This window comes from Terrapene carolina, unplaced genomic scaffold, assembly GCF_002925995.2.
Source record: "Terrapene carolina triunguis isolate 2854851 unplaced genomic scaffold, T_m_triunguis-2.0 Scaffold97, whole genome shotgun sequence".
NCBI classification, from domain to species: Eukaryota; Metazoa; Chordata; order Testudines; family Emydidae; genus Terrapene; species Terrapene triunguis.
In genome coordinates, this window is record NW_020664448.1 from 6,472,050 (window position 1) to 6,494,381 (window position 22,332).

A 22,332-nucleotide genomic window follows, 5' to 3' on the forward strand; every position below is an offset into this window, starting at 1 on the left:
GGAAGAGACTGTCTAGGAAGGAGTACGGCAGAAAGGGATCTAGGGGTTATAGTGGACCACAAGCTAAATATGAGTCAACAGTGTGATGCTGTTGCAAAAAAAGCAAACATGATTCTGGGATGTATTAACAGGTGTGTTGTGAGCAAGACACGAGAAGTCATTCTTCCGCTCTACTCTGCTCTGGTTAGGCCTCAGCTGGAGTATTGTGTCCAGTTCTGGGCACCGCATTTCAAGAAAGATGTGGAGAAATTGGAAAGGGTCCAGAGAAGAGCAACAAGAATGATTAAAGGTCTTGAGAACATGACCTATGAAGCAAGGCTGAAAGAATTGGGTTTGTTTAGTTTGGAAAAGAGAAGACTGAGAGGGGACATGATAGCAGTTTTCAGGTATCTAAAAGGGTGTCATAAGGAGGAGGGAGAAAACTTGTTCACCTTAGCCTCTGAGGATAGAACAAGAAGCAATGGGCTTAAACTGCAGCAAGGGAGGTCTAGGTTGGACATTAGGAAAAAGTTCCTAACTGTCAGGGTGGTTAAACACTGGAATAAATTGCCTAGGGAGGTTGTGGAATCTCCATCTCTGGAGATATTTAAGAGTAGGTTAGATAAATGTCTATCAGGGATGGTCTAGACAGTATTTGGTCCTGCCATGCGGGCAGGGGACTGGACTCGATGACCTCTCGAGGTCCCTTCCAGTCCTAGAATCTATGAATCTTAACACAGGCAAAGGCACCAATCCAAGAGGGATCTCCCTAGAGGCCCGCATTGACGGGGAGAAGAGAAGCAAAGGGGGCAACTCGACTGGCTGCTCATGCCATTCAAAAGGAAGAAATAAGGCACATGGTGGTTGTGTTAGGTGTGGCAGGGCCCGCGTTTAGCTATAGATTTTATATCAGCAGCATTCATTAGCAGGACACATAAAGCATTGCTTTGAGAGAGAATGTACATAGTGTACACATGCTCTGTAAATGTCAGTATCTTACAAGTGCCGTTGTTGTGTAGAATATTGTTATTTGAGAGCATAACTGTACGTACTTTCCTGAACTTTGCAAATCTATCTGTCCTACAGATAATAATCATGACACAATTAGCCATGTTATGTAGCTAGGTAATCTCGCAAGACACAGGACGCTTGCTCAGATACAGCCCAATCTATCTGCTGAAGAACATCCCAGTTTCAATCTGTTTTCAATGGCCATAGAACAATCTTCAGCCTAAGAGCTATTTCAGCTTTTTTTCTACCCCCAGACACACACTAGTGATGAGCACTATTATGCTTAGGGAAAGCAGATGGCCAAAATAAACAGCGCTGGGCCTCAAGAGACTGCATGGCACCATCACTAATGGAGAGACAAAGTGGGTGAGGTAATATCTGTTATTGGACCAACTTCTGGTGGTGAGAGAGACAAGCTTTCAAGCCACACAGAGCTCTTCTTCAGAAGAGCTGTATAAACTCAAAAACGTATCTCTCTCACCACCAGAAGTTGGTCCAAAAAGTGTAATCCCCTGCATGCTTGCTCGGAGTGATGCTCTGTCCCCCTCTAGTGGTGGCTAGGCTCCCTCCAGAATGATGAGCCTGCTACAGCCTTGGCCACCACTAGAGGGGGACAGAGTGCCAGTCTGATACAGTAGAAGGTTACAAAAGATATTACCTCACTGACCTTGTCTTTCTAATATCCTGGGATTCATATGGCTACAACAACACTGCATACCATCACTAATGGCAGACCTAGTTCCATGGCTGGGGATAGGAATATGTATCCTCCACCTCTTGCCTGAACAGTGCATAGGAGTTATTGCAGCCCGAAGACTGCCACATGTTCCTTGAATTGCCCAGTCCCAGCAGTACGAGAAAGGAGGGAGCAAAATACTGGGAGCAGCGGCGCATGGGAGGCAGTGAGCTCAGACATTTTATTCTAATTGGTTTCTTACAACATTTGAGCACCTCAATGTCCCAATTCCCACATAGCTGGACAACTCCCAGCTCAGGGATGGGTTTTCCTTCTCTGCATTGTAAACCATAGGCAAATGACACACACACGCTTGCTGAATGGGGCCCATAGGGCAGTATGAAGAAAAGCTGGATACTAGAGATTAGATTCAACCTATTCATTAAGATAACTGGTATTGCCATCAGGGGTCAATTAGGCTAAAGGTTTTCACAGACTAGTCACAGGAGGTAGAAATCTGAAAAAAGGGCCTAAATGAAAAGCCAGGATCTGAATGCTTCCACATTTGAAGGGGGGCAGAGGGATGGGAGTTTAAAATCTGAACAGACATGATTCAAATTTTCCTAGTTGGACTAGGAACTAAAAGGACTATATGTAGGATAAAACCTAAATGCCAGATCTAAATACTCCCAATCTTTGTTATGGGGTGAAACAGCTTCAACATCCAGGCTCAGAATAATAACTATAAAGTCTAAGGAGTCCCCTGTCTGGAGTGTGGAATAGCAGAATGAACTAAGTCATTGCATATCTTCACACAGGCATTCAAGTGTGTCTGCAAGATTTTTCTCTCTTCTCCCTTGTACATAGAAGGCAAATTGCAGGACACAGATGTATGTGACTTTTCTGTTAACAGTTTAGCTTTCCTAACAATGTCTTCTAATGCAGCAGGGGTTGTTTTTTTCATTGCAATGAAGATACTATATTTCTAAATCTAATTTAAGCTGTTTTCCTTCAAATTTCCACAAATCCAGGCATTTAACAAGACTGATTCATATATTTTGAATTTTTTTTTTTTGGTTAAAAATTAAGCACACACATGCTGTGAACATTGTGAGATGCCACTTGTTTTTAACCTGACTTGTAAAATTGTGTAACACATTGCATGGAACACTAGAGGCTATTGTGCTTCGATATGTCATCCTGAATGTTTTTTATTTAGGATAAAGTGTTCCTGTTAATGTTTCCACTGTTGCTAGAGGGTTTCCTGTCTTTTTAGATTGCGCTTTTCTAGTCGGTCTAATGACTCTATTCAAAATAGTTTACTGTTGCATGCATTACTTTTTGTCCTTCACAGACCTTGCATAGGTGCATGCATTTTGGCAACAAACTTCAAAGCATTTGGATCTTTGATTTGGATAAGCAAGCATCAAAAAGCTGAAATATTTATCCGAGCCTTTAGAATGCCTTGGATTTGCAAATCTGAGTTGCGTATCTCAAAAAATCAGGTTCTTTTATAAGATTTGAAGTAATCCTGACTTCCAGTTTAGCCAGAAATAGCTCTGTTCTCAAACTACTTCCGCATTTCTGGGCTCAGCCAGAACCAGGAATTGAAGATGCATGAAAATATAGTACTGAATGTATTGCAGTGGCACCTACAAGCCCTGAATGGGAATCAGAGCCCCTCCGTGCTACACACACACACACACACACACACACGCTACAGAGCAACTGCCCTTGACTCCTAAATGCTTTCAATCTTGTTGATACTTTTGTAAAACAGACACTATGACCTCAAGTGCTAGGCATCCTTGATAATTACAGTAGAATCTCAGACTTAGGAACACCTAAGGAATGGGGGCTGTACTGTATTTGCTTTTTTGTGTGTGTGGGGGGGTGTCTCTGCTGCTGCCTGATTGTGTATTTCCAGTTCTAAATGAGGTGCGTGGTTGAGTGGTCAGTTCGTATCTCTGAGGTTCTACAGTATGTAAAGATACAACCCACCAAGGACAAAATCAGCAGCAACCTTCCATTTACAGCAATAACCAGAAAAGGAAAACTACCTCACCTTCCCTAAATACTGCATCACAAACTCCCCCCTACTTCCCCCCGCACCCCAGCAAAGAAGAGGGGATTTCCAGCATGCCTTGAAGGTCAAACGAAATCCAGGTGTTTCAGACCAAGGGAAGGACGCAAGTTGTGCCTTCAGGGAGGAAACCCTACCAGCAGCTTCTTCCTTTTAGCAAGAGCAAGACTTAACCCTATAAAAGTGAATGGGAGTTTTGTCGTGGTCTTCCATAGCAGAAGCAACAGAGCCATTACAAATTGTGGAGCTTGATATGGAGGAAAACATGAGATTATTTTTTTGTAGTGAATTCTCAGTGATTGTGAAAGGTGCTGGATTGAAGTCCTCTGTCCACAGCACGGATACTGCCATAAGATTGTTTCTCAACCTTGAGGTGCTGGAGCAGGGGGAAGGATAACTCCTACCTCCTAGGGTCTCACTGCTGAGACTACCAATGAAGTCCCAATTACAGTGGTCGTTTTGTGATGTGGTTCTCTTGTCCACTAGGAACTGGACTCGACCTACCTGCAGTTAGCCCAGTATACAGGGCAACTCTATGAATGTTTTGCTGAATCAAAAGTGCATCCAGCTGTGTGCCACCATTGTTTGGAGCGGTCCCCATTCTATCCCTCACAACTTTCCTTTGTCTCTTCCCAAGATAATTTATTGCAGATGTCCTCAAAATCCTGACCACACAGCACACCCCTCTTCCTGGGGTGGTTTTTTAGATTGGCTGTTGAAACAACAATTCAAAATATAGCTCAGCGTAAGTTTTCTCCGAGGTGTGCTATTCCTAGGAATTTCCTCCAGGATGTCTCGTCCCTAGACTCTAGTTCCACCTGTGCTAAGAGCCACTCCCACCTACCTTATTATTTGTATTATGGTGGCGCCTAGAGACCTCAACCAAGATCAGGGCCCCATTGTACTAAGTATTGTACAAACACAGTTTGAGGAAAGTCCCTGCCTGAGAGAACTGATAGACTAAATAAAAACAAGACAAAGGGTGGGAGGGGAAACTAAGGCACAGAGAGGGGATGTGACTTGCTTAAGGTAGGTCAGTGGCAGAGCCAGAAAAGAAACCAGGCGTCCCAATTCCCAAACCAGCAGGCTATCTGCTGGAACATGCTACTTTATATCTAGGACGGGCTTAACAAGCTGTATCTGCCAGAGAAAGTCAACATTTCCATGAAGAGCTCCACTACCTACTACTTGGTCGCAAATCCTCGTGGCAGCTAATTAGCGCATTACAGTTAAAATAAAAAAAAGTATAAAAAACCAACAGTTGAACAATACAAACTGAGAGGCCACTGCCCCTTAACAAGCTGAAAATATCCCTTTCATATATAGAAAGTCAAGCTAGAGTAGAAGTGAACAACGATGGAGTTATGGCAGATAGCTGATAAATCAGGTCTGCTTGGAGAAGATGTCAGTACTCATTTTCCTTCCCGTAACCTTTAAATAAAAATAAGTGACATCCTGACTCGCACCAGAATCCCTAATGAAACTGAAAGGCTGTGGAAATAATTACATGGCAAATCAAGGTGTATATATATAGATCGCTCTCCGGTGCCTTCTCGCTTACGCACCTAACTTCTCCTATCCATTTTGTTATTAAATCAGACACAGAAGGGGAAAAGAAACAGGTACATTCAAATCCTAACACATCAGACTTAGAATAAAAGCAGGTAGCATGAGAGTCAAGGATGAAAATCTGGCCCTGATTTTCTTATCTCCATTTTGCAACAGTCTCATCTATTCAAATGACTCCTGAGTTATACTGGGACAGGAGAATCAGGCCTAACTGACTCCTCAGAGTGGTCCGATTTTCTGCTGGTGTAAATGGGTGTAGCCCCTTTGGGTTCAAAGGAGTTTCACTTTTTTACATCAGCAGAGACCCATTGTTTCTAGGCATTACAACAATCATGGTGTAAGATCAGCTGCTGTCTAAAGACCGTCTACAGTGACTGTTACACACAGATCGATGATATCTCTCACAATGTGACATTTGATGATGAGTTGGTGGCCTCTGTCCAGTTCCTAGTGAACAAACACCTACTGCCCACCCATCATCAGGATAACTCCTTGTTGTCAATGTCAGGAGTGCTCTTCACTGCACTATTAGTTCAAGTTAACTCTCACTCGAGCTAAGCTGTCATAATGCAGAACAACACTTGAGTAGCACAGAGCGATAGCCCATAGCTGGGGGAGGGGGATATAAGGGGACATTGCCCCACCAGGAATTCTTTTGCCTCCTCTGTAGAAATGGGATGTGTTCCAGATTTTTAGTCGGCGTTTCCTCAGATTAGCGATTGCAGTCCTAAAGCCACAGAGTGGGAGTCCCAATCTAGCAGCCTGGAGAGAAGGGGGTATTCATGTCCGTGTTTGAACTAAGCATGTTTGTTGCTGCTATAATAAAAATTGTGTAAGCCTGGTAAGAAAATGTCTGCAGAGAGGGCCTCTGTAGCAGTGTTGCCAACTTCACATAGCAGGAAGTCACCAGACAAACCCTGAAAAGTCATGAGATGTAGCTGTTTAAGCATTCAAAAGAAGTCAAAAATGTCACTAAACAAAATTTCCAGAGAATTTTATATATATATATATACACACGCACGCACACACACATATATACAGGCAAGTACAGTCACAAAATCATTCACAAGCAGCTCAATAGTGTTAATAAAATCCATTCCATGTTCTTCTTACTACATTCTGTTGGACATCAAGTCAATATTACATCTCAACTGAGCATGTCCTTAGAAGGAATCGCATTCCAAGCAGCATTGCCAGGGTGTGCATACAACCGACAAGGAAAACAAAAGGCCTCATCAGCTTTAACAGAAATGGTACTCACAACCCTGTTGGCAGTCAATCGAGGAGTTCCCCTTGACACTGCAGTAGTGTCACAGTCCCCTAGTCATTCCATCTAAGGCTTCTTCTGGGTTCTAGAAGGGCATTCCAGTTCTAGTCATGCTTTTGTTTGCTTGTAACTTTTAAGCCGAACCCCCCAAGAAAGCTATTTCGGGTGCTTAATTTTTGTAATTGTTTCTTTTAAGATCTAGCAAAAAGATTAAGTTCCAGATGTATTTTTTTCCTTTTTATTTTTAATAAAATTTACCTTTTTTAAGAACAAGATTGGATTTTTGGTGTCCTAAGAGGTGTGTGCATGTTATTTGATTAGCTGATAGTCACAGCTAATTTCCTTTGTTTTCTTTCTCAGCTCTTCCCGGGGGGTGGGGGGAAGGAGGGCTTGAGGGGGGGAGGAGAGCTTGAGGGATCCCCACAGGGAGGAATTCCCAAGTGCTCCTTCCTGGGTTCAAAGGGTTTTTGGGTTTTTTTGCATTTGGGTGGTGGTAGTGTTTACCAGGCCAACGTCAGAGAAAAGCTGTAACCTTGGGAGTGTAATACAAGCCAGGAGTGGCGAGTATTAATTTTTAGAATCCTTGCAGGCCCCTACTTTCTGCACTCGGTGTGACAGAGTGGGGATTCGGCCTTGACATATATTTTTGTAAGCCTCCCTGCAGACTGGGAACTGATATGGTTTCTATCCAAACTGGATTTTGCAATTGGAAAAATGTACTCTCTCAAGCCAAAGGTTTAATCAAATGTGAAAACTGCTTAGTCTACTTGAATGCAATGGCTGATTGGACTGCAGCAAGGAACAGAGAAGTTACAGGCAATTTATTTTGCTTTTTCTAAATTTCTGGGACAATCAGGGTCAAGACACTCTAAAGGGAGACCCAGGGGCTGAATCCCAAAGAATATTCAATTGAATCAACTGGTTGTGTACAATATTACTGTGTATAAATATATGTCAAGTAAGGTCTCTTACGAAAGCTTGTAATGTTCTCAACCGGATGGCTATTATGGGAAATGTACAGAAACTGTGGTTATGAATTTATGTATATAAAACTGTGCTCATAATTTGTACTGCAACATTCAGCTCCACCTCACTACAGGGAGGTGAAAATCATACAGGGAGGGGCCACCTCCCCAGCCAGAGGAGACTAGTTCCAAGAACTCAGCACAGTACAACCCGGAAAAGACAATGGTAGACCATTAACATTAATGGAGAAAACACTGAACTTGAAACTGAAAAGAAAGTGTAGCTGTGGAAAACTAAAAAGGAAGGAATTTTCCCCACCGTGAATAACTATGAGTCAACATGCCAAGAGAAAATACAGAGAGAGAGAGAGAGAAAGTAAGAAAGAAAGAAAGAAAGATAGAAACCCTTTAAAAACAGGCTCTTCAGCACCTATAAGAATCCCTTGTGAGAAAAAGCTCCAAAACTTCATGTGGTAGATCCAGCATAGAACAAAAATTACAAATTTTATTATTTCAGTTTACTACTTTGCTCAATAACATTACTGAATTACAAAATTGATTATGATGTTTTATCATACCTTCATTTTTCAGGCGCCACAATTGCTGCTTTGGTGTCATTCTCACAAATTAAAGAAACAGGAACTGTTTAAAAACCTTTGCAAAAATTATCCAGTTTGCTCTGAGAGGAAGAGATCAAGATATCAAGATATCATAAACTTCAAGGACATAGATCATACTCTTGACAATCCATTAGGAATTTTCATCAACCTACTTAAGTTTACTGCAGAACAAGATCCAAAATTCGAGGACACTCTGAAAACCATTCTGAAAAATGCAAAGTACACTTCTGCTGAAATACAGAATGAGATAAATTGATATTATGAAGATGAGTTTGAAAGATATTGTTGAAGATACTCAGAAAAATGGTGATGTAATGTCATATTTCAGGCAAAAGAACTTGACAAGAGATGCTATGAATATACAAAGTTTGTCTACTGTTTTACACTACTTTGTTGATGGCAAAGCCAACGAGGAACTTAGTGGTGTAGCCCAACTGAATGACCTCACTTCTGAAGATATTACACAAGAAATTTTGAGACCTCCATGAACTGGGTCTTGACCTTCAGAATACCTTATGTTCTTGCTTTGATGTTGCTAAAGTTATGTCAGGGTGCAAAGAAGGCGTATAAATGCATTTACAACAGAAATTAAACAAGCAAATGCCTTACACACACTATGTGAATCACCAGTTAAATCTAGTGGGTACTCGTGTGTGAGAAGAACTCAGCAGTGGCAGTGGATTGTAATGTAATGTAATGTTCTCAAATTGTAAGTCTATACAAATTTTTTTGCAGGCATGAAGTGAGTGTGCTGTACAAAAGCCAGCACCTGTAAAGACTCCAAGAAACAAGATGGACTGGTCACCTGAAAACCTGGGAAATCATCCTCAATTTGGAAGAGATTCAGAGTATTCTGTCAAACTTCGTGAATGGATATGGCAATCAATTGAAGAAAGGGCTGTTGGAAGTTACAGAATCATCCAAAATCATCTTCTTAGCTGAGGTTATGAGAATGACTTTGAAAGGTTTTGCTCCTGTGAACAATTACCTTCAAACAGAACTAATGCATCTTGCTAAAAGAGTTGAATTGATTACTGCTGCCTCTGAAGAACTTCAGCAAAGAAAGAGGTTTGAAGATTTTTTCTTGCAGAGACTTCATCCAAGTACCCTGTTTTGAAAGATGCATGCAATGAAGCATGAACATTAAGATGTGCCATCAAAAGCACCAAGGTATTGCCCCCAAAATTTCAAGATTCAATAGTCACTGAGCACTTACCAGGATTCCAAAGTGTAAGTGAGCACCTGTGGTCCAAGACTTATCATGAATTGATTGATGAAACCAGTGGTGAATTGCAAAGCAGATTTGCTGAGAAGAAATCCAAGTTATATAAAAGCTTGTCAGCAATCTATTCCACCAGCAATCCAGACTTCTTGAAACTGGAATCAGTGTGTACTTTGATTGACTTGCTTGGATTAGATATTCAGAAGGTGAAAGCTGAAATGGTTTTATTTAAACCACTGATGGATAAGAGAAATTGCAAAGAATTTGAAGACGTTCTAGGTACTGCCAAGGAATGAACGGAGGTTTTCCCATGTATTTTTGAAATGCCTATAGGGGTCTTGTTGTTTGGAGCACCAATGGGAGCTTGTGAGAATTCCTTTTCTTATTTGAAAATAATTTTATCACACCAGAGGATTAGCATGATCCATAAAAGAAAGAGAAACCTAATTCTCCCATTATATAAAAGTTATTTGACTTCAGAACTGAACCTGGATATCTTTATGGAGAAATTCAGGTGCCATTATCCAAGAAGACTTGAGCTCTAGTTTCATGAATTGGCTTTACGTTACACTGCACTTTCATGTTAAGATAGATACCTTTATGTTTCTGAATCTGAATTTGTTGAATGATTGAATATTTGTTATACTGAACAACAGTCTTATTTTTTCTTATTTCATAAAAAGCAAATAAAAAAGGCTTCTGACGGAGACTTAGGACATGAGCTTCTGAAGGCTGGCAAAAACTGCTCCTCTTCTCTTGCAGTCAGTCTGCCCCATACCCTGTGTTGATGTTCTAGCTATGGGACTATGATTGGATCAGAAGCACTGAGTAGCTGAGTCCCCACTCATTGCATTACTAGCATGAGCATCAGCAGTACTCAAACTTCAACCCAGCCCCCGACAGATGAGCTAGCTCAATGTTAAAGAGCACCATTTCACTTGAGCTAGAGAGCTGTGTTTGAGAATGGGAGTCAGGTTAGGGGCAACGCTCAGGTTATACCTTGATTTAACACTGCAGTGAAGACAAGCTCTCAGAAGCAGCCAAGGAATAAATGGCCATGAAGACTGAGCTATGCTCTCATAAAATGTTTACTTGCAGTTGTTTAGCCACTAGATGTCTGTGTACTGCACACAGTTCCCTGGTAAACAAGAAACAAAGCCTGTGGAAACTGTTCGTCTGTTGTTGTAGATCAGGGGTCGGCAACCTTTCAGAAGTGGTGTGCCGAGTCTTCATTTATTCTCTCTAATTTAAGGTTTCACGTGCCAGTAATACATTTTAACGTTTTTAGAAGGTCACTTTCTATAAGTCTATAATATATAACTAAACTATTGATATATGTAAAGTAATAAGGTTTTTGAAATGTTTAAGAAGCTTCATTGAAAATTAAATTAAAATGCAGAGCCCCCCGGACCGGTGGCCAGGACCCGGGCAGTGTGAGTGCCACTGAAAATCAGCTTGTGTGCCGCCTTCGGCACACGTGCCATATGTTGCCTACCCCTGTTGTAGATGTTTTCTTTAATTTAATAAAGACCTCCTTCTTAAGGAGGACTATGATTCCATGCAGGCATAATACATCCCTAGAAGTCTTCTCGCCTGATCAATAGCATGATGGTTATGGCACTCACTTGGGATGTGGGAGAATAGCAGACCACGGTCTTTAACCTGGGTTTCCCACATCCCGGATGAGTGCCCCGACCACTGGGCTGCTCTGGGGTGTCTGTTATGCTCACATTTTGACCAGAAATTCCATCCTAGACCATGAAAAAAATTTCCTGATTAAAGTTTGGTCTAAACTAGTATGTTCCCATGAAAAATTTCAGTTTCAACAAATAGACATTTTCCAATGAAATACTGATTTGTCAAACATTCCTGACCAGCACTACCCAAAACTCCAAGAGGAACCCAGGTTGAATCAGCAAGATCTCCTCATTTGGCTTCCGTTGAAGGGCAGCTCCTCTCCCTCCAAAGTGAACCATAATGTAAACTCCACTATTAGGCACATGCTATTTCAAGCCAGACTGGAAGCAAGAAGCATCAGAAGTCCTGCATTAAAAAGCATATTACAATGAGATTTGTATCTAATCAGCAAAATGGGATTGGAAAACACCCAACCTGTCAAGGTGTTCATCTGATGTGAACCTCGCCTCCAAACTTTGAGGTTCTCCCACCACTATTTATAAACCCCCTGATAACTGGAAGTGTTCACAATGAGGCTAATACTAAACATGTGAAGATGTAAATAATGATAGAAAGTTTCCAATGCGGAGAAGGCACATTATTGATAGACGGAACGAGTAAGGAGTTTACAGTTATGTAATAAGTTACCTCAAATCCACCCAGAATAGATGCAGGGGGTGTCTGAATATGGATTACATTTATTAGTGCTGGATGTACAGTGGTGTTTCACTGACACCAACCTCTGTCAGAATGCATTCTTGACAGTATCATAGAATCATAGAATATCAGGGTTGGAAGCGATCTCAGGAGGTCATCTAGTCCAACCCTCTGCTCAAAGCAGGACCAATCCCCAACTAAATCATCCCAGCCGGGGCTTTGTCAAGCTGGGCCTTAAAAACCTCTAAGGATGGAGATTCCACCACCTTCCTAGGTAACCCATTCCAGTGCTTCACCACCCTCCTAGTGAAATAGTGTTTCCTAATATCCAACCTAGACCTCCCCCACTGCAACTTGAGACCATTGCTTCTTGTTCTGTCATCTGCCACCACTGAGAACAGCCTAGCTCCATCCTCTTTGGAACCCCAATTCAGATAGTTGAAGGCTGCTATCAAATCCCCCCTCACTCTTCTCTTCTGCAGACTAAATAAGCCCACTTCCCTCAGCCTCTCCTCATAAGTCATGTGCCCCAACCGCCTAATCATTTTTGTTGTGCTCCGCTGGACTCTCTCCAATTTGTCCACATCCTTTCTATAGCAGGGGGCCCAAAACTGGATGCAAGACTCCAGATGTGGCCTCACCAGTGCCGAATAGAGGGGAATAATCACTTCCCTTGATCTGCTGGCAGTGCTCCTACTAATGCAGCCCAATATGCCATTAGCCTTCTTTTTGCAACAAGGGCACACTGTTGACTCCTATCCAGTTTCTTGTCCACTGTAATCCCCAGGTCCTTTTCTGCAGAACTGCTGCTTAGCCAGTTGGTCCTCAGCCTGTAGCGGTGCATGGGGTTCTTCTGTCCTAAGTGAAGGATTCTGTACTTGTCCTTGTTGAACCTCATCAGATTTCTTTTGGCCCAATCCTCCAATTTGGCTAGGTCACTCTCGACCCTATCCCTGCCCTCCAGTGTATCTACCTCTCCTCCCATCTTAGTGTCATCCGTGAACTTGCTGAGGGTGCAATCCATCCCATCATCCAGATCATTAATGAAGATGTTGAACAAAATCAGCCCCAGGACTGACTCCTGGGGCACTCCGCTTGATACCGGCTGCCAACTAGACATTGAGCCGTTGATCACTACCTGTTGAGCCCGATGATCTAGCCAGCTTTCTATCCACCTTATAGTCCATTCATCCAATCCATACTTTTTTAACTTGCTGGCAAGAATACTGTGGGAGATGCTTTGCTAAAGTCAAGATATATCACATCCACCGCTTTCCTGATATCCGCAGAGCCAGTTATCTCATCATAGAAGGCAATTAGGTGGGTCAGGCGTGACTTGCCCTTGGTGAATCCATGTTGACTGTTCCTGATCACCTTCCTCTCCTCCAAGTGCTTCAAAATGGATTCCTTAAGGACCTGCTCCATGATTCTTCCAGGGACTGAGGTAAGGCTGTAGTTCCCCGGATTCTCCTTCTTCCCTTTTTTAAAGATGGACACTATATTTGCCTTTTTCCAATCATCCGGGACCTCCTCCCTAGTTATCTGTCCCTATTACTCCTCCCTAGTTATCTGTCCAAGTTTCTACTTCTTGTAAGCTTCCTTTTTGTGTTTAAGCTCACCAAATATTTCACTGTTAAGCCAAGCTGGTCGCCTGCCATATTTGCTATTCTTTCTGCACATAGGGATGATTTGTTCCTGCACCCTCAATAAGGCTTCTTTAAAATACAGCCAGCTCTCCTGGACTCCTTTCCCCCTCATATTAGCCTCCCAGGGGATCCTGCCTATCAGTTCCTTGAGGGAGTCAAAGTCTGCTTTTCTGAAGTCCAGGGTCCATATTATGCTGCTCTCCTTTCTTCTTTTTGTCAGTATCCTGAACTTGACCATCTCATGGTCTGGATGTGTATCTGTATCTGGACGTGAAACACTCCTAATGAAAGCGAGGAAGTTGAAATCAACACAGCTGACTGCTTAATAATGATATTCAGCTAAATAAATGAAATTCATTTCTCTTGTCACATTTACTAACAGCACTGATGAACAGACATTTAGGGACTTGATCTTCCACAGTTATTTGGAAAGCTCATGTAATGGACCAGAAAACCATCTATCGTTAAATACAAGATATATGTCAAGATTCCTAATGTTTACTCCTCAGTGACCACCTTACATATTTATGACTTCATGCAGAGGATGCTTCTTTGTTTTCCTCTTCCCTCTTTTAGTAAACATGGATGCCTAGTCTCCTTCAAGCGATTTTCATACCCTTAAAGACATGACCTCCTGTTTGCCTTAAACATATTCTCCTGCTATATTACACACAGAGGGGACTCTTTTAAAAGGCAATTTTATATCTAAACCCATATAAGATGAACAAGATTGGGTCTGTTTTAGGTACACTGACGAGATGGACAGAAATGGCCTGAACATTTTCTTCAAAAGTTGTATTGGAATCAAACCTTTAAGGTTCCAGATATTCAGTAAGTCATTTTGAAAAACATTTAGTGTTCTTCAGCCTCTGTGTTTCCTGATTTTTGGCAGGGAGAGAAGATAGAAATTCCCATGGTATTGTTGACCTGGTTGAAGACAGAAAGTATTTGGCTGGAAAATCCTAATTTTGGGGAGATAATATGGCACAGCATGATAGTTATTGGATTACCTAACATAGCTCTTGTTGGTTCAAATCCAGCCCAGCCCATTAGTGACTGGGAAGTACTATTCAGTTGTTCAGTGCCCTGTGTGCAGGAGTTTGTGGACCACATTCTCTCCTGGTGGGTAGTAGTGCAAATCCATTGACCCCAATGGAGCTATACCAATTTACACCAGAAAAAGATTTGGTCCTGCAGTTGTGGTTTTCCTCTATGGAAGAATCCTAGAGAACTTAATAGGGATGATGTCAATAGAGTTTTATAAAAAAAATATTAAATTCTAGGCACTTCTATGCAACCTTATTAGAGAATGATCTCCTTTTCCATATTGTTGTTTGCAGTGTTGTTGTAGTTGTGTTGGTCGCAAGATATTAGAAAAACAAGGTGGGTGACAGTGACATTCCCCAAGGTGCAATCTGAACTGCTGGACTTCTGTGTCCCATTAGCTCCCCAACTTGGGATGCTTTTTACACAGTTTTGCTGAAGAACAGCAGCCCCTCCAGGCACTGCTCACTCAGAGCCACCAGCAAGCAAAGTTACTCCCAGCGGAATACAGGAATGCTATGTCCAGCCATCCATGAATTATATACAGGGTGACACCTGCATATCCCTCAGCCCCAGCCTTGCTCCTCAGAAATGTGTGTCTTATACTGTTCAGGACCTTTCTGGACAGTATAAGCTCACAGAGAGTCTGTCCTTCCAACAATGGGTAACAAATATGCACCAGACGTGTTGACCGAAGTAGAGATTCCCAAGCACTTCAACCGAAACACACTGGTTTAGATAAAACAAGTTTATTAACTAAAGAAAGATAGATTTAAATGAATACAAATATAGATGCACCTGAGTCAGGACTGGTTACAAAAGAAATAAAAGGGTAAAAAGGGAAGCTAATTCCTAAACTTTACCAATGCTAATAGGCTTAAAAGCAAAAGGTTTGTCTCACCATGAGCTGCAAGACATTTCAAAGGGTGCGTCCCTTTCCAGCCTGGGACCACTCCCCCACTTTGTTCAGTTATTTGAGAGTCATTGTCATGAGCAGAGAGATGGAAGGAGGATGGGGTGGCTAGGGATATTTCCCCCCCTTTTTATGTCCCCAACAAATTTCTTGTTTACAACCCTTCCTTTGCCCCCCACGGGAGAATGTCTGATTAAGCCAGCAATGGCTTTTTAGCACTTTTCTGACATGCTAGGGTGTCTGTCTCTGAGGCCTGGTCTACACTAACACCCCAATTCGATCTAAGGTACGCAACTTCAGCTACGTGAATAACGTAGCTGAAGTCGACATACCTTAGTTCGAATTTACCGCGGTTCAGACGCAGTCCACACGCGGCAGGCAGGCTCCCCCGTCGACTCCGCGGTACTCCTCTCGCTGAGGTGGAGTACCACAGTCGACGGTGAGCACTTCCTGGTTCGACTTATCGCGTCCAGACCAGACGCGATAAATCGAACCCGGAAGTTCGATTGCCAGCCGTCGAACTACCGCGGTAGTGTAGACCTGGCCTGAGACATTGGTTTGTAGGCATTACCCAGAACTACACCATGTTTCAGTAATGATCCTATAGCAAAACCTGAGAATTTTACATGCAGTGTTGTCACACACATTTCAAAAAGCGTGCTAGGGTGCTATCAGTAACACTCTGATCACTCCAGGCTGCAGGCCCAGCTGAGGGCACCTTGTGAGCACCTGGGTGACAATCACTGGGTTAACAAGGTAATTGGGGGAGATTATAAGGACAGGAAACAGGAAGCAAAGATAGCTCAGGAGGAAGCTATAGAAGAATTCAGACGGAAGCTCAGAGGGTGAGCCTAGGCTGGGGAGCAAGGACTACAGGGAAGCCTGTCCTTGCTATAAGCCTGTGCTGTCTGCTATTGTGATATAAGAGGGAAATAAATACACACCTTGCTGAAGAATAAACAGCCTAGAGTGTCTTCATGACTGTGGAACCACCTGAACTGGCCAGGCAGTGATGGAAACATCCTGTGACAACAGGATGATAATATTTAGAAGATTATGAGTTTTCAAAGGATACTTCAAGGCATAATTTGTACAAAATATATCATAACTTTACAAAAGTGAGGAACAGGAGGTACAGGGTGTCAAAGTGAGGTAATATCTGTTTGTGAAAGAGACAAGCTTTTGAGCTACACAAAACTTCTTGAAGCTTGTCTCTTTCACCACAGAAGTTGGTCCAGCAAAAGAGATTACCTCACCCACCCTGTCTCTCATAGACTTTAAGGCCAGAAGGGACATCATGATTATCTATTCTAATCTGACCTCCTGCACATCGCAGGCCACAGAACCTCACCCACCCTCTCCCGTAATAGACCAATAACCTCTGGCTGAGTTACTGAAGTCCTCAAATCATGATTTAAAGACTTCAAGTTACAGAAAATCTACCATTTACTCTGGTTTGAGCCACCAAGTTACCTGTGACCCATGATGTAGAGTAACCTCCCCCCTCAGCAAGGTCTCTGCCAATCTGACCTGGGGGAAAATTCCTTCCTGACACCACAAATATGGTCATCAGTGAAACCCTGAGCATGTTGGCAAGACCAACCAGCCAGACACCTGGGAAAGAATTCTCTGTTGTAACTCAGAACCCTCCCTGTCTACTGTCCTATCTTTGGCTATTGGGGATTTTTGCTACTAGCAGTTGCAGATGGGCCACACACCATCATACCATCCCCTCCATAAACTTATCAAGCTCAGTCTACCACCCCCCCAGTGCTCCTGTTGGAAAGCTGCTCCAGAACTTCACTGCTCTGATAATTAGAAACCTTCATCTAATTTCAAGGCTAAAGTTGTTGATAGCCAGTTTATATCCATTTGTTCCTGTGTCAATATTGGTGCTTAACTTAAATAACTCCTCTCCCTCCCTGGTATTTATCTCTCTGATGTATTTATAGAGGGCAATCCTATCTCCCCTTGGCCTTCTTTTGGTTAGGCTAAACTAGCAAAGCTCCGTCTGTCTCCTCTCATAAGGTAGGTTTTCCATTCCTTGGGTCATCCTACTAGCCCGTCTCTGCACCTGTTCCAGTTTGAATTCATCTTTCTTAAACATTGGAAACCAGAATTGCACACAGTATTTCAGATGAGGAACTCCACTAGTAACCTCCCTCCAGTCTGACAGTTCACCTCTCAGCATGAACTGTTGTAGCCTGCCCTTTAACCAGTTCCTTATCTACCTTTCAATTAAGAACATAAGAATGGCCATACTGGGTCAGACCAAGGGTTCATCTAGCCCAGTATCTTGCCTTCCAACAGTGGCCAATGCCAGGTGCCCCAGAGGGAATGAACAGAACAGGTAATCAAGTGATCCACCCCCTGTCGCCCATTCCCAGCTTCTGGCAAACAGAGGCTAGGGACACCATCCTTGTCCATCCTGGCTAATAGCCACTGAATTTATCTAGTTCTTTTTTGAACCCTGTTATAGTCTTGGCCTTCACAACATCCTCTGGCATATTAATCCCCATCTTCTCTAATTTAACTAATAATTTCCCATGTGGAACTATATCAAATGCCTTACTGAAATCCTGGTACATTAGATCGACTGCATTTCCTTTGTCTAAAAAAAAGACCAGTTATTTTCTCAAAAGAAAGAGATCAGGTTGGTCTGGCATGATTTACCTTTTATAAAACTATGTTGTATTTTATCCAAATTACTGTTTACCACAATGTCCTTAACTATTTTCTCTTTCAAAATTTGTTCCAAGACCTTGCATACAACTGAGGTCAAACTAACAGGCTTGTAGTTTTCTGGATCACTTTTTTCTCCTTTCTTAAAAATAGGTACTATATTAGTAATTCTCCAATCATAGGGTACAATAAAAATCGTTGCTATTGGGCTGGCAAATTCATGTGCCAGTTCCTTTAATATTCTTGGATGAAGATTATACAGCCCCCCGATTTGGTCCCATTAAGCTGATTGCGTTTGGTAATTTCTACTTCCATATCCTCGTTTCCTTAGCCACCTTGCCACTACCCCAAAGCTCCTCATTACCCTTATTAAAAACTGAGGCAAAGTATTCATTTAGGTGTTGGACCATGCCTAGATAATCTTTAATGTCTATCCCATCCTCAGTGGTCCTGTTTCTTCTTTCCTAGTTTTCTTTTTATTTATATGCCTAGTACTTTTAATTACTAGTGCTTTTAATTTATTTTGCAAAGTCCAACTCTGCTTGGCTTTTGGCAGTTCTCACTTTCCCCCTACACTTTCTGGCCTTCAAGACATAGTTTTCCTTGCTGATCCTTTCCATCTTCCATTCTTTGTCAGCTTTCTGCTTTTTCTTAATAACTTGTTTGAGATGCTTGTTCATCCAGTTTGGCCTGCAACCCTTCCCTATAGATTTTTTCCCCTTGCTTGGGATGCAGGCTTCAGATACTTTAAGTCAAAGTTGCAGTACTTACCAATACTAAATCTAAAATGACATCCCCACTTGTTGGTTTGGTGACCATTTGGTGATGATCAAATAAACATCAGAAAGAGAAAGCCGGAGCATTGCCAATCACTGCTGATAAGAGTCAGCAGAGAGAACTGGGTTCTTTAGTGATGAAGGTTGTAAATCCCAAGAATAGAAGCCAGCTAGAATAAGTGGAGGCTAGGTGCTTAGTCAAAATTGTTCCCTTTCTAGTAGTCAGAGCACTCCAAAAGGATTTCACTGCTTTCTTTCAAGCCTATCCATCTGTCTGGGAATAGAAGGGAGACCAGTGTCACATTTTTGGTTCATCATTTCATCCTGGAGATGGACAAAGGTCAATTTGCCATGCTGATTGTTACTATTTATTCAGCAGCTTCTAATTCAGATGACTATGAAGTGATCTAGACTCCTCTGCAGGACATGAAAAGACGGGATTAAAGACACGTCGGGGTGTATGGGCAATTGAACACACTCCCCAGTTGAAATGAAGAGAGGAACACGCACTTCTCCAGCTTGTGCTCTCCATCAACATAGGAGGATTTCTTCTGGGCATTCTGAGGAGATAACAGACAAAACTAATAGCTGACCTGTATGCTTTGAGATTCTTACCTTGCTGAACCTGATTGAGAACTGCATGTTAAAAGGAAAAAAAAAAACAACCAAAAGCTAATTGCTAGATGACATTTCACTGGAACATGATGTAATTTTGATATGGGTCTAAACTGTGATGCTGAAATTATGATAAAACTCTCCAAATGTGGATGTGTTTGAATTTGGGGTTCCAGTCTGGACCATTAAACAGAAAAGTAGTAGCTATTTAGTTCAGAATTTCTAATTTTGTGTTAGTTCTCTGGGTTCAGCTCTTGGGTTCCACTCTGGGTGTGCATGTAGTCAGATGATGTGTTTTAAATGCAACAGTCTCAGGTTGTGTTGCAACCATGCGGTAATAGAATCATGATACACAAGTTATTCCTATCCATAAGTGACAACCCTAATGGAAGTTAGAAATATTTTATTATAAAGTCAAGGGTCACCTCTCCTCTCAGGCTAAGTGGGATTAAATTACATTTGTTTATCAATATCCAAATATTCACAATGTATTCACCTTATGCATGCACTTATGCAAGCCTCCTTTAGGTTTGTTGATTAGGTCGTTAGCTACACAACATTTATCCACAGAGACATGAGATTTCACATGGAACAGCAGCTCAAATTGCTGCCCATGCCCTCGCATTTAACTTTATACAATCCATTTTCTCCCCTCTTTCTTTCAGGATTCTTTCTCACAACTTCTCTTCAAACAGCTTCAGCTACTTCTCTCCGTTTCTAAGTTCTAAAGCTCCCATTGGGCATGCATCTCGCAAAGACCATTTTCACATTTAAAATCTCCCTTATTCATTTTTTCAGCAATGGATTGGTACATTGACTTACTCTACTCCCATGAGTGTATTAAAAACAATAGCCACAAATAAAATTGAATTTCAGTTTTTATGGAATTAAAAATGATTCATACCAAAGATACTGAACTAATTTTTGAGTTCACTTCAAATACGTGGTTTGCTGTACTGCAGGAAAACCATATTTAAGTCTGTAGAAATACATGAATAAATCAGTAGGAAGAAAGTGAGCAGTAGAGGAAGTGTTTTTGCCCCCATGAGAGAGAAGTCAAGTGTTCAGACAACAGTCTGCAATGCACTGTCAAGAAGAGGCACTGGATCACATAATAGGCCTTTTCCATCTTAGTTTTGTGAACTATCTAAATTTCATCGACTTTCTCTAAGAAAATTATTTCCCCCATTGTACCTTAATGTGAAAAACGCACATGTTCAGAATAATATGTTTAGCGTCACTTTTCTTTTTTTTTATTTTAGAAGCTATCGATGAGTGCAGGGCTGACGAGAGAAAGTAATATGAAGTGCTAATGGATACTGTACAAATGTCTCCAGTTAGCACATCCCGCTTTAGGCTTGCAATACTCCTACTTGGTATCTAAGTGGCTGTCTTCAACCAAACTGTGTGATGGTTTGCTAACAGATGGGAGAAGGACACCAAATTAAAATAATTCATTTGGGATTAGGACTGATACACATTTTTTAAATTAAAAATTTTTGTATTGGAAAATGGAGTTTCATCAAAATCAAAGCATTCTCTGGGAAACAGATTTTCAACAAACAAGAACAAAATGTTTTGACCCAAAATGTCAAAAAAAAACCCACCACAAAACATTTTGACATTTCCCCATCAAACTTATTCTGATCTGGGACAAAAACAAAATGCCAAAATACCAGAATTTCCCCACAGGAAGGATATGTAGTTTTTAAAATTAATTCTGTGTGTGACTCATGCTTTGGAACCCATGTCTCCAGAGATAAAAGTCTACTGAACAATCCCACTGAACTATCTAACTCCCATATAGGCACAGAGGATTGTAGAAACATAAGAATTGCCATATTGGAATGGACCTGCAGTCCATCTTGCCTAGTATCCCCTCTCAGCCAGTGGCCAGCAGAAAATGATTCAGAGGAATGTGCAAGACCACCACAGTAGATAGATGTCGGATTATGTGCTACTCACCCCATTAGTTGAAGCATGAGGTTTTAATCCTTTCCACCACTCCTTGTTTGCTTAGATATAGCAACTGATATTCTTGTTAACCATATAAATATCCTATTCATTTGTTAATCCTAAATTCTTAGCCTCAGTGACATCCTATGAATGCACAGTCTAATTATGCATTGAGTGAAAAAGTATCTCCTTTTATCCATTTGGAATTCACCACCTTTCAGTTTAATTGAAAGTCTCCTTGTGCTTATGTTGTGACCCAAAGAACAGAAACTGATGATCTAGTTTCTCTGCCATTCATTATTTTATACACTTGTTATCTCTTATTCTTCTTTCTAAGGTAAAGAAATCCCACTCTTTTCCAGTTTCTTTTGTGAGAGTTTTTTCATGCCCCTGGTCATTTTCATTGCTCATCTATGATCCTCTTCTAATTCTGCAGCATGCTTTTTGAGATGAGGTGACCAGTAATCTAGGTTAGAGTGTACCATTCATTTGTACAATGGCATTATAACGTTTTCCATATTATTCTCCATCCATTCCTTATTCATTGTTACATCTTTTGCCTTCTGGCAGCATTGAGCAGAAGTATTGTAATGAATAAATAAAGCTTTTTTTAGTCTAGATTTCTAATCAGCAGGAAGTTATATTAAGGAAAGTACACAATAAAAAAAGAATGACTTCTATCTCAAGGTTCATATTGCCTTGAAGACACACAGAGCCACCTTTCTATAGAAACATTCTTATTAGCTCAGAGTCAGATTATGCCACTCATTCATGTTTTGAGTAGTGTGCACATTCACTAACCATGAGTTAATTATGCTCGGCATGAGAAGTGATTGCAGAGGTAGAAGGATGACTTCACAAACTGGTTTCAGAGTAGCAGCCGTGTTAGTCTGTATCCACAAAAAGAACAGGAGTACTTGTGGCACCTTAGAGACTAACAAATTTATTAGAGCATAAGCTTTCGTGGGCTACAA